Consider the following 11,407-nt stretch of genomic DNA (forward strand, 5'->3'; position numbering starts at 1 on the left):
GCTGAGGATCGAACCCAGGGTCTCACCCGTGCAAGGCGAGCGCTCTACCACTGAGCCACATCCCCAGCCCATCATTTTTCTCATTTTTTAATTACAAAATATTTTATAGTATTTTGTGATTTTATAATATTTATGATATTTTACATACAACATGTGTATGAGTTAAAAGGCACAATAATAAAATCAGCACCTTTTATCATCTAGCCAATGAACAAATTACACCAGGCACATGGCGCACACCTGTAATCTCAGGACAGGAAGATAGTGAGTTCAAAGCCAGCCTCTGCAATGGCAAGGCACCAAGCAACTCAGTGAGACTCTGTCTCTAAATAAAATACAAAATAGGGCTGGGGATGTGGCTCAGTGGTTGAGTGCCCCTAAATTCAATCCCTGATACCAAAAACAAACAAACAAAAAATAGATTATTGTTATTATTGGTCATAGTAAAATCAACTACTTTGTGGAAAAAAAAAAATTAACTTCGAGGTTTTTTCTAAAAGTTGAAATACCTTTTGCTTCCAGTGTTGCTTTCTTCCAACAAGTCTCTGGGTGTTTTTGTTTTTAATCATCATCCACAGGGGTAGCTCTAAGGTTTATGGGTCATGAGATTTTGTATTCATTTAGTTCATTCATTGAGAAAAGAAAATGAATGCAAAACACTTTGCTTTCTGCAAACTTTATAAAGCCAGATGACTTATGGACTCACTGACAGGGCCCTTCCCATAGCCTGGTTGGGGCCTGAGCATTCACAGTGCTGTGCCTAGTCACAGAGGCCCTGCGGGGGGGGGGGGGATAGACTCCCCAGGACAGAGGAGAACACAGTAGGGCCTCAGCCTGCAGCAGGTTTTCCCTCGGTTGGGAGGTAAGGCCTGTGCACTTCCAGAAAACACACAACAATACTCCAGAGCGGTTCCCAGGAGATGCAGAACTAAGAAGTGAGAAAGGTGGTCTTGGGAGCAGAGCCAGGGGCGATGGGGAAACTGGCTTCTCTCTAAGCCTCTCCCAGGTTTCTCCGCCTCACCTATCTTGGTACCTGGGGTCCCACGAAGGTTTTGTGGTCACAACAGGAGGATTCTGTAACTCACACACAGTAATTTCCTTGGAGGGGGCTGGAGGACAGGGGTTACGAAAGACTGTGATGTGACTAAGATCTTTTGAAAAATGGAACAGCAGGGACAGGGGCATTCCAGGTAAGAGGTGGCGAGCCACCTCACCTTCACAGGAAAGTATCACAGAAGTCTCAAAGCAGCTAAGGGCAGAGGGGTGATGGTGAGAATAGAGTCTGCAGGCAGCAGGGAGGCCCTGAACTGCAGCTGCCCAGTCCTCAGGCCTGCTGGACCCAAGGGCCACAGGGCCAATGCCTTCCTGCCCTGCCTAGAAGCCTGGGAACCTCTCTTTCAAATGCCCCTGATCCAGGGCCCCTCTTCCAACTGTGGAAGAGCCCCCAGCCACTCATGCATGCTGGAAGCCGAAAGGAAACCCCTGGAGAACCCACAGGCCACAATGGAAAGAAAGATTCTCTCTTAGGGCCCGGGCATGGGCTGGTGCCCTTCAGTTGGCATCCTGGGCTACGGCAAAGCAACCTGTACCAAGAGTTACACTGGGGCACTGAGGGATGGCAAGACAGGAGGCCCCCCAAGGAATGTGTATGACAGAAAGAAGAGCAAGAAATACATGCCCTTCACTCAGCCAAGCCCAGCAACTTCCATCTTTAAAGTTCTGTCTGGAAGACCCTGTGGCTTTCCCTCCTCTGGTCTCCTGGCCTTGCCTAAGGCTAGACAGAGTCCCACCTCCTCTAGTAAACCCACCTTGGTCTCCCCACCCACAATGAAGGCCCTTCCAGGAATCCCCCCAACACTTGGCCTAAAATGTCCTCCATTGTTCCAATCATGCTCCCCCTTTTCTCATTCCCAGGATGGGCATGACACATCCTGCATCACCTCATTAACCTACACAGCGATTCTGCTGGAGATGCATCATCACTTCATTTTATAAGCAAGAGACCTAGGGCTCAGCAAGGAACCTAGCTAGCGCTCAAAGGTCACACCCCAGTGAGGTTGGAGCCAGGACTCCTTTTTCCAAGCCTTCCAGTGAGACAGGCAATGCTGTAGGCCGCGGGACAGGCCTCTCCTCTCCGTTTCCCCACCACCAGGCACGAGGCTGGCACCATGAGGTCCTCCATACACAGAATCCCAACAGGAACACCTGTACCCTGACCACTGTATCCTGACTCATCTCTTCCACGCCCAGGTGGCACCTGTTCGGGCTGCCTGTGTCTGGTGTGTAGGCTTCAGGAATTCTGGGGGCAGGGAAGACACATTAGGACATTTCCCTGTCCCTCCTACCCGCAAGCAGGATGTGAGGTGAGAGGGCGTATGAGTGTCCCTAACTGTAGGGCAGGGGCTACAGAGCCCCAGGCCTTGCTCTGGTGGGTCACAGGTAATATTAAGTCACCAAGGCAAGCCAGAGAGCCCCAGGGCAGCATTTCACCAACAAGGACCCTATTTTCCCAGGCACTACAAAAAAAGCCTACAGAAGGTGCTGTCAAGCATTCAGCTCCCACCTACACATCAGGAATTAAAAACAATAGTGTCTCTGTCAATCATTAGCCAGGCTGTGCTTCAGACTCTGCCCTCCCAAGGCTGGCACCTGGGGCAGCCCAGCCTGGAGAAATTCAAGGCAAAGCAGGCCAGGAATGGCCTCGGGTAGTCACCATGGTGACCAACAGCCCAAACCTGAGCCAGCAGGTTCTGAAAGACACTTTTTAGAAATAAAAACTCAATGCCCAGTGCTCGGGCATTTGGAGTATAGCGGAATCCTTAGGGACAGAGCTGCCTCGCACACACTGCCTGCCAGCTTGCCACTGCCACCAAACATGGGTCCCACTTCCTAACCTGAGGAATACGGGCTCTGCCAATGGCAAGGTTGATAAACACAGGAACAGCTTCAAATGAAGGAGAGCAGTGGGTGATGTTCTGGAAACTTCTGATTGCCTCCCCTCAACCATCTGCCCCTGCTTGCTTTAGTAACAGAATACTTGCTGTAGCCTGGCACACAGAAGCCCGAGTAAGGACCACGTCCCCAGCCTCCCTACCAGCTCGGCAGGGCCCTATCTGCAGCTGTCTTGGGCCACAAGGGGGGCACCTAGATAGTGCTACCCTAAGCGTGACCCCCACACTGGCAGCATCGGCACATCCCGGGCCTACTAGAAGCTAATTCTCAGGCCCCATCAGAGATTCCCAGATCAGAACCCTTAGGTCTTGGGAAACTGGGGTTTTTGTTTGTTTCTTGGGTTATTTTTGTTTGTTTGTTTTGTAGAACTGGAGATGGAACCAAGGCTTTGAGCATGCGATGCTCGTCAAGCAAGCCACCTCTGAGCTACACTCAGCACTTTTTATTTTGAGCCTGGGTCTCACTAAAAGGAAACTGCTAAGTTTCTCACTAAAAGGAAACATGTTGCTCAAGTCTGAGAAGCACAGACTGGAGGATGCCAGGAGCAACATGACACAAGGGGCCTGGTGCCTGGAAACCTCAGGGAACAGATTCTTGGAGCCTGGCTCTGGTTTCTAAAGGCGGGGGAGGGGCTCCCTCACATCACAGCCAAACCCAAATCCTAATCCAGCTGGGCTAGGGAGGAGGGATGCAAAGAAACTCAGCCACCAAGCAAAGATCAGAGGAGAGAACAGCCTCCCAGGGTACTAAGTAACGAAGACACAAGGAATAAAGTCAAGCATAACCCCCATGTGAGCAGTCCAAGTCCTCCGTCAAAGATGGAAAGCACCAAGTCAGGTTTGCTGCTGCCATCGGCCATCCTCTCTCCTGCCATGTGCTGATTATAAGAAAAACAAATTTTTAAGTGAGAAGGATTCAAAATCAAAGGCTGATCAAAGGAAAATGGAAAGAAAAAATTGAGGTGGAAGTATTAATATTAAAAGTAAGTTGAGGCCAGGTGCAAGTGATGCTCACCTGTAATCCCAGCAGCTCAGGAGGCTGAGGCAGGAGGATTGCGAATTCAAAGCCAGCCTCTGAAACTCAGGGAGGTGCTAAGCAACTCAGCAAGACCTTGCCTCTAAATAAAACACCAAAAAAAGTGGGATGTGGCTTATGGTTGAGTATCCCTGGGTTCAATCCTTGATACCAAAAAACTAAAAAATAAATAAGTTGAGGACTTTTTGATAACCCTAACTCAGCAGGCCAAGGACTTCTTTTCAGTCGTTTGCCTTTATTTGGAAACAGAGGACTTGGAAAACCACTAAGCTCTGAAGGTCCAACAAAGCTGAGACGACTCCGGTCGGTTGAGACTGTTTAAGAAACCTGAAGCACACTACAGTCTGAATGTTTATATGGGACGTCTGTCCCTCACAAATTCTTGCATATTCACTGCTTCAAAACAGCTGGACACAGGAGCACACACCTGTAATCCCAGAGGCTCAGGAGGCTGAGGCAGGAGGATCACCAAAAGCAAGGCACCAAGCAACTCAGTGAGACCCTGTCTCTAAATAAAAATACAAAATAGGGCTGAGATTTGGCTCAGTGGCCAAGTGCCCCTGTGTGCAATCTCCAGTACTCCCCTGGCCCAAGTAAAAGAACAAAGACAACCCATCTCGCTGCCTCAAAGGAGGACGGAAATATCAAGTACAAGTGAGAGCTGCCCAAATCCTTGAACCTAAGGAAGGGGCCTGAGCAGCAAAGGGAGAGAAGAGGTTCTGCCATGGTTTGAAGATGGTTCGTCCCTAACAGGTTCACATGTGGTGCTAAGGTTAACAGTATTGAGAGGTGATGGGACCTTTTAAGAAGTGGGGCCTAGAGGGAAGTGACTAGATCAGGTGACTGGATTAGTTACTGCGAGAATTGGTTGTTATAAAACAGATCAGCCTCTTTTATCCACTCTCTCCCCCATGCATACCTCCTCTTTGCACATGCTTGCTTTTTCTCTGCCATATTGTGACACAGCCGGAGGCCCTCAGCAGAAGCCAAGCAGATGCCATGCCATGCTCTTGGAACTATAAAATTGTGAGCTAAATAAACTTCTTTACAAAATTCTAGCCTCAGGTATTTTGTTATAGTAACAGAACAGACTAGGACACATCAATAGAGGTTGCAGGCAATTCTCATCTTAATTCCTCCTAAAAGCCTGGCAGACCACTGGGACAGCCATGAAGGGGAGCCCATGACTATAAGCAAGACCTTATCACCAACTACTCCACATGAAGAGCAGACAGGGTTTGAATGCCTTCCCACTGATATCTGCCTCTCAATTTCTGGCCCTTAATGTCTTATAAAGTGTACTTACTTATTAATTTTAGGACTGTAAAGAAAAGGGATTCTCCCAGATCCTTGCCTGAACATTCTCCCCAAACAGATGATGAAATTTAAGGTCAAAAGACCAAAATCATTAAATAAGCAAAAAACTGAAACAAGGTATGATCCACAAGGTAAGCATGATAAACCTGTAAGCACCAAACATGAAAGCCAAGTTCACAGAGCTGGGATTCCCACCAACACAAATAGAGCTTGGCTTAGAAAAAATTATAGTGAGAATTTTTTATACATTGCTCAGAATTTGACAGATGGACAAGCACAGCCATAAAGAGCAAGATCAAGTTAAAAGACATTTCTAAAGTCTGTGTCCCTCAGAGAATACAGATCTTCTTCTTTTAAGTTCACCACACACTTTAATATGGATGGTATAGTTCGCCACAAAGGAAATTTAATAAAGTCCCATAAGAAGAGAATTTTTGCAGATCACATTCACTAACCCAATAAAACTAGCACTCAACAATCAGACAGCATGATACTCTCCATAACACGATCCACTTGGAAATTCAGGATCCTACCTGCTAAATAATTCTCAGACCAAAAGTGATTTAGAAAGGGACCAGAAACTATTGGAAAAATGAGCACTTTCTTCTAAAGCCCACCAGCTACAACTATACTCAAGGAAGATGTTGAACATTATATGCTTTTTAGATTAAAAGACCAAAAATAAATGAAATCATTTAGATAGTAAAAGTAGAGCAACAAAACAATACAAGTAAGAAGAAATGGACAAAGGCCGAAGTTAATAGTCAATGAATAGGGGGGGAAAAAAGCAGAAAGAATAAAAAATTAACGTAATGATACATTTAAATTCCAGCACATCCTGTTAGAATCCCATTCATAACATATAATAAGAACACACCACAAGGCTTGCAGTCTGGCCTCGATTTGGGAAATAGCGTTAAAAACACCAACTCTTCCTAAGTAAACACACTGGGAACATTCCAAGCAGGGAGGATCCTTCTGGGTTGTTTACTCCAATACTGATTCAAGTCAATAAAAACAGTAAATGAGGGGCTGGGGATGTGGCTCAAGTGGTAGCGCGCTCACCTGGCATGCGCAGGGCGCTGGGTTCGACCCTCAACACCACATAAAAATAAAAATAAAGATGTTGTGTCTGCCGAGAACTAAAAAATAAATATTGAAAAATTCTCTCTCTCTCTCTCTCTCTCTTTAAAAAAAAAAACAGTAAATGATCTCAGTACCCTCAGTGAGGGCAAGGTTGAATAAATTATGGTAATTCCGTACTATAGAACATTCCACAGCTGCTGACCTGGCGTCCCAGGAACCCAGAGCTACTGTCAGCAATAAACAAGTCACACACATAAGATAGAGAATAAGTTGCACAGCACAAATTCAGTTTGTGAACGGAGCAAAACTTTGTGGGTGCCCATGACGCAGGGGCAGGAAGAGAGAAGGGAGCGATCGAGGCTGCTGACAGCCACATGCCAACTCCTCGGTGACTTGAGGAGGCAGAATCAACTCTCTGTGCTAGCCCACCTTTCACAATCTACCTACACCCACACCCCAGGATGCTCACCTCCTCTTTCCCTCACCCATTCATTCCAATCTGGCCTTTATTCCCATAGTCCCACCAAAACAGCAGCTGCTAAGACTACCGCCACTGACAATGGCAGCAATGCCACCACTGTCCACTTGCTCCTACTGAAGCAGGCTCACCTGTCTCCTGTGTTACAGGTCTACCTGGCTCTCAGGTCCCCATTCAGGCTGCTCTCTCTTGCCATCTCCAGTACAGGCTCATCTTCCTTTAGTTGGCTGTTAGAGTTCAATATCACTGTGTCCTTGACTTCAAATATAAATATAACCTAGACAAAAACATCTCTCTGGCCCAGGCACCTCCTGAGCCCCAGACCCACCAGCCTACTTGGTGTCTCAGAGGCACCCTGAACACAGCACGGCCCAAACTGATTCAAACCTCCCCTGCTGCAAGCTGGGTTCTCACCCAGCACCCAGCTTTGGGGACATCCAGAAGGATGAGTACATAGGTGGGAGGCAGGGGCCTCTCCTTCTGTGGATATAGCACAAGCCCAGGCAAGTGGGGATTCACTAATGACTAGTTCAACAGAAACGTGCCTATCACCTAGTCGTAAAAATAGCCATGACCTTTGTGGTGGACACAACAAGCTCACATGTGCTATCACCAGCTGGCCCCAAGCTCCCCCCACCCCAGAGTACCACGCCCCTGGCCTCCCAGTAAGCAGCCTCCAGCTTCTCTGGCCTCACCCAGACTGCTCTCTCCCCACTGTCCTCCAAGCCAGCTGCCCCCTGCCCCAGGGGTGAGGGGGAGGGGACTCTGATTCCCTCCTTAATCACCTGTTTCTTTTCTGCTTAGCAGTGGAATCCTCAGGAGCATAAGCCCCCAGAAAACTAGACACCAAGCGTCAGGCTTCATCAGCACATACTGGTGCCCTAGCTTCTGGCTGTAACACACCCACTATATCAACAAGGTCACTGCCACTCCCTGACTGATCTCAAACCTCTTCTGCAAACCTCTTGTTATCTGATTCTCCACTTGAGGCAGCAGTTTGTCATCCAGAACACTGGGGCCATGTGGCTAAATGGCTTGTCCCAGGTTATCCAGCCCAGAAGAGAACTCTGTCCCCTAATTCCTTGGTTCCATTACTTTCTCACATCAGCAGGGGCAGGGCCAGCTGGGGCTCTGGTCACTACCCAGGCTGTAGGATCATCCCTATAACAAACAACATGTATTGCAGGGGTTAGGGCCAGTAAGTCTACTGTGGAATGGTGTCAGTGGTTATGAGACAGTTCCATAAGGAATTCAACAACTCCTTTTACAAACATGAACTCCCACCTATTGCTTCATTTACCCTAAGAACTTTCCTATCTAGATATGGTTCAAATTCCTGATGCTCTAGGAACAATGGAATCAGGGGGTGTTGTAAAGAAAAGCCCAGAGAGACCAGAGTCTGCTCCCCTGACTGCAAAGCACACTCACACCAAACTCCCCCAGGACTCCCTGTGCGACCAACTGCCAGGAACTGTACCAGGTTTAAGAGGGAAGAAGGCAGTTAGGAAGAGAGGAAGCCAAACTTCTGGGTCCCTGAAGACTCAGAACTCAGCGTGGATTCCTGCAAGCACTGGTTCCTCTTCTCTGTTCTGCACAAAGTTCCTACTATCATCCCAACCTCCAGATTATTTTCCTGAGTCATATGACCAAAGCATCACTGTTCAATCATGTCCTTTTGGATAGAGTAACCAGGATGGACCCTTTCTGTTAACCTTGTCCTGGCTAAATAAAGGAGTCAAATGGTCAAAGTTGGCCTCTCAGCTTCTCTCCCACCTTTCAGTCTGGATTCCCTGCCAGCTCACCCTCCCTGCTTTTCTCTACCTATTCTGTATATCCAGTACTTTAACCACAGAGAAACTACTTCCTTCCTGCTTCTCATTCAACTAATATTTCCTGAGCACCTAATAAGGCAAGGCCTATCCTGGGTGCTACCAGAGACCAAAAGATCAATCAGAAACACAGTCCCCACCCTCCAAAGACAGAACAGGGCAAGGGTAAGACACATGGTCATACAAATATTATCTACCACCAGGGCCAATGGCACATGCCTGTAATCCCAGCAACTCAAGAGGCTGAGGCAGGAGGTTGCAAGTTGAAGGCCAGTCTCAGCAACTTAGTGAAGTCCTGTTTCAAAAATTTTTGTAAAAAGGGGGGGGGTGGTAGGAATGTGACTCAGTGTTAAATGCCTCTGGGTTCAATATTCAGGACCAAAGAAATACTATGTACCAGACCAAATGAGAAGAGAACTCAGCGTGGATTCACTCAGTGTCAGAGGAGTAGAGGAGGAAAAGTGCAAGCCAGTCCTCTCCTGTCTGCTGGGGAGCAGGCATCTAATGACTAGTGAATAATGGGCAAAATCAGGGAAGGAGGGCATTCAAGAGAGCAGAGATGCATGAGCCAAGACAGGGAGGCAGATCAGAAAGGCAGTTCAACTTAGCTGAACTGTCCACTGCATGATGGCAATAATAGCTATTATTATATTATTCAACAGCACCTAGAACTGATTATTTCAGCTAGGCCCTACTTTGCACACTTTATGCCTGAGTGACACCTACCTGGAACACACAGGTCCAGTGCACCAGTTTCCACCTGTTCTGACCGGTCAGGACCTGAGCACTCTACAGTTGTTAAAAATATTAATTCACTGAATCCCCACAATAAGCCTGTGAGGTAGGAATTAGAATGATCTCCATTTTACAGATGAGAAAACCAAAGCACAGAGTCTAGAGAGATTTGGTAGGGGAGCAGGAGCCCAAGGTGGGCTAGTCATCAGATGCCTGCTCCTTTAAACTAACACAAGGCAAGGGCAATACCTCTTCTGGTCTCTCTTGTCAAGGAACACCTTGCAGCAGACAGTGCCCTGAGGGAAGGGGACCTGTTAATCCTGGAATCCCCAACAACTGAGTGCAGCAAGGAAGGAATGAAGGAACACAGTGAGTGCCAGGTGAGCAAGATAATCCGCCCTGCCCTGAAAGCCCTGCCCCGAAAGCCTGTAGTGTCTATTATGTGGGCAGAGCTGCAGGGACTGCACATGAAGGCCACTGGAAGGAGCAGAGGGGCAGGCTACCAGGATAGTCAGGGTCTGCCCACAGATGCTCATCTCCCCAGAGAGGTCACAGATTTGGAGGGCGAGGACACAAATGTCCTGGGGAGAACTTTCTCAGCTTCAGTTAGCTCTGGCTACCCTAGCTTTGCCCTTCGGTCTCCAAATGGGGAACTTCACTCTCTCCTTTAAACTAACAGAACCGCTTCTACCATTTAAAGCCTTCAGAGGGCTGGCTTGAGCCCCAGGGGAGAGGCAAGTCCAAGAATCCCTCCCGAAGTTGGGACAAGGACTGCGGGTTGTGGGGACAGCACCTAGGCTGGATCCCGCATTCTCTCACTTACTTGGGAGAGTGCCTTATAAATAAACTGCAACGGTGGCAGCTCCCAGGAATTGCGTCCTCCCAGTTCCGGAGGAATGTTGCCTTCCTAATGAGTTGGGGGTACACCAGCCACCCCCCACCCCCGCCAACCAGGTCGGCGCACGTGATTATGCGGCGTAGTCGGGTCAGGAGCTGTGCCTCGGCTTTGTAGGGCTTAGGGTCGTGAACCTGCGACCAGAAGACTACTGGCTGGTGTGAGGGATGGCCGGTGGCCCAGTCCCTGCGATTCCAACTGAGTTCTCCAGAGTGTGGGTGCCCTTCCGGACAGGGCTTGTGCGGTGGAGAGCCAGTAGAGAAGGCTGCCTTCAGGAACTTTCCTCCCCTGCCGCGGCTGAGGGGACCCGGACCCACTCTGCCCCAGGCGGTGCAACCAGGAAGAGTGGGACCGACCCGGGACGCACGCGGGGCAGTTCTGGGCCTCCAGCAGGGGACGCAGCGCACTGCCGCCCCCCACCCCCCGCGCCCCAGACACCCGGCCAGCCCCGGACTCTCACCTGGCAGGGGGACACGGGCTGCAGCGGCTCTCTCTGCGAGCACCTGGGCTGTCCCTGGAGCTCCGTCCCACTCCTGCTCTCCGGCACTCCCGGGGATCCGCGGGCGCCGAGCCGTCTGGGCGGGGCAGGAGGAGGAGCCCACTAGGCGGAAAACTCCGCGGGCGCGGCAGTCCCCACGCGGCCGGGGGAGGAGACTCTCGGACAGTGGCCCCGCCCCCAGGTGAGGCCCAGGACGCGCAGCGGACGGAGAAAATGGCCTCTGCTAGCTGGAGGAGGAAGCCTGGGCCCTCTCGAGGCCAGGACAGGTCCTGGAGCCCGGCAGCTGCGCTCCTGACCCGATCCAGCCCCGCCCCGCACTGGTGTCCAAGAAGGAAAGCATTTCCCAAAGCCCTCTTTAGCCCAGTATATGGAAGAAAACTTTCTACATCAAAAAGGTCACACTCAAGGGCTGGCGTTGTGGCTCAATGGTAGAATGCTCTCCTAGCATGCATGAGGCACTGGGTTCGATCCTCAGCACCACATAAAAATTAACTAAAGATATTGTGTCCTCCTAAAACTAAAATAAGTAAATATTTGAAAAATATTCATACTGGTTATTCATACTGGTTACACCCAGTATG

General features: G+C 49.3%; 1 protein-coding gene across 1 annotated transcript in view; it reads right to left on the reverse strand.

Moving 5' to 3' along the window:
• The window catches only part of Anxa11 (annexin A11), a 44,633-nt gene extending 33,715 nt beyond the window's left edge, over positions 1–10,918 (reverse strand). Inside the window, exon 1 of the mRNA XM_027931176.2 lies at positions 10,788–10,918. The gene's annotated coding sequence lies outside the window, so the exon portion shown is untranslated. The remainder of the gene's footprint in view (positions 1–10,787) is intronic.
• Positions 10,919–11,407: the final 489 nt, after the last annotated feature.

Source organism: Marmota flaviventris, chromosome 4 (genome assembly GCF_047511675.1).
Source record: "Marmota flaviventris isolate mMarFla1 chromosome 4, mMarFla1.hap1, whole genome shotgun sequence".
Lineage (NCBI taxonomy): Eukaryota > Metazoa > Chordata > Mammalia > Rodentia > Sciuridae > Marmota > Marmota flaviventris.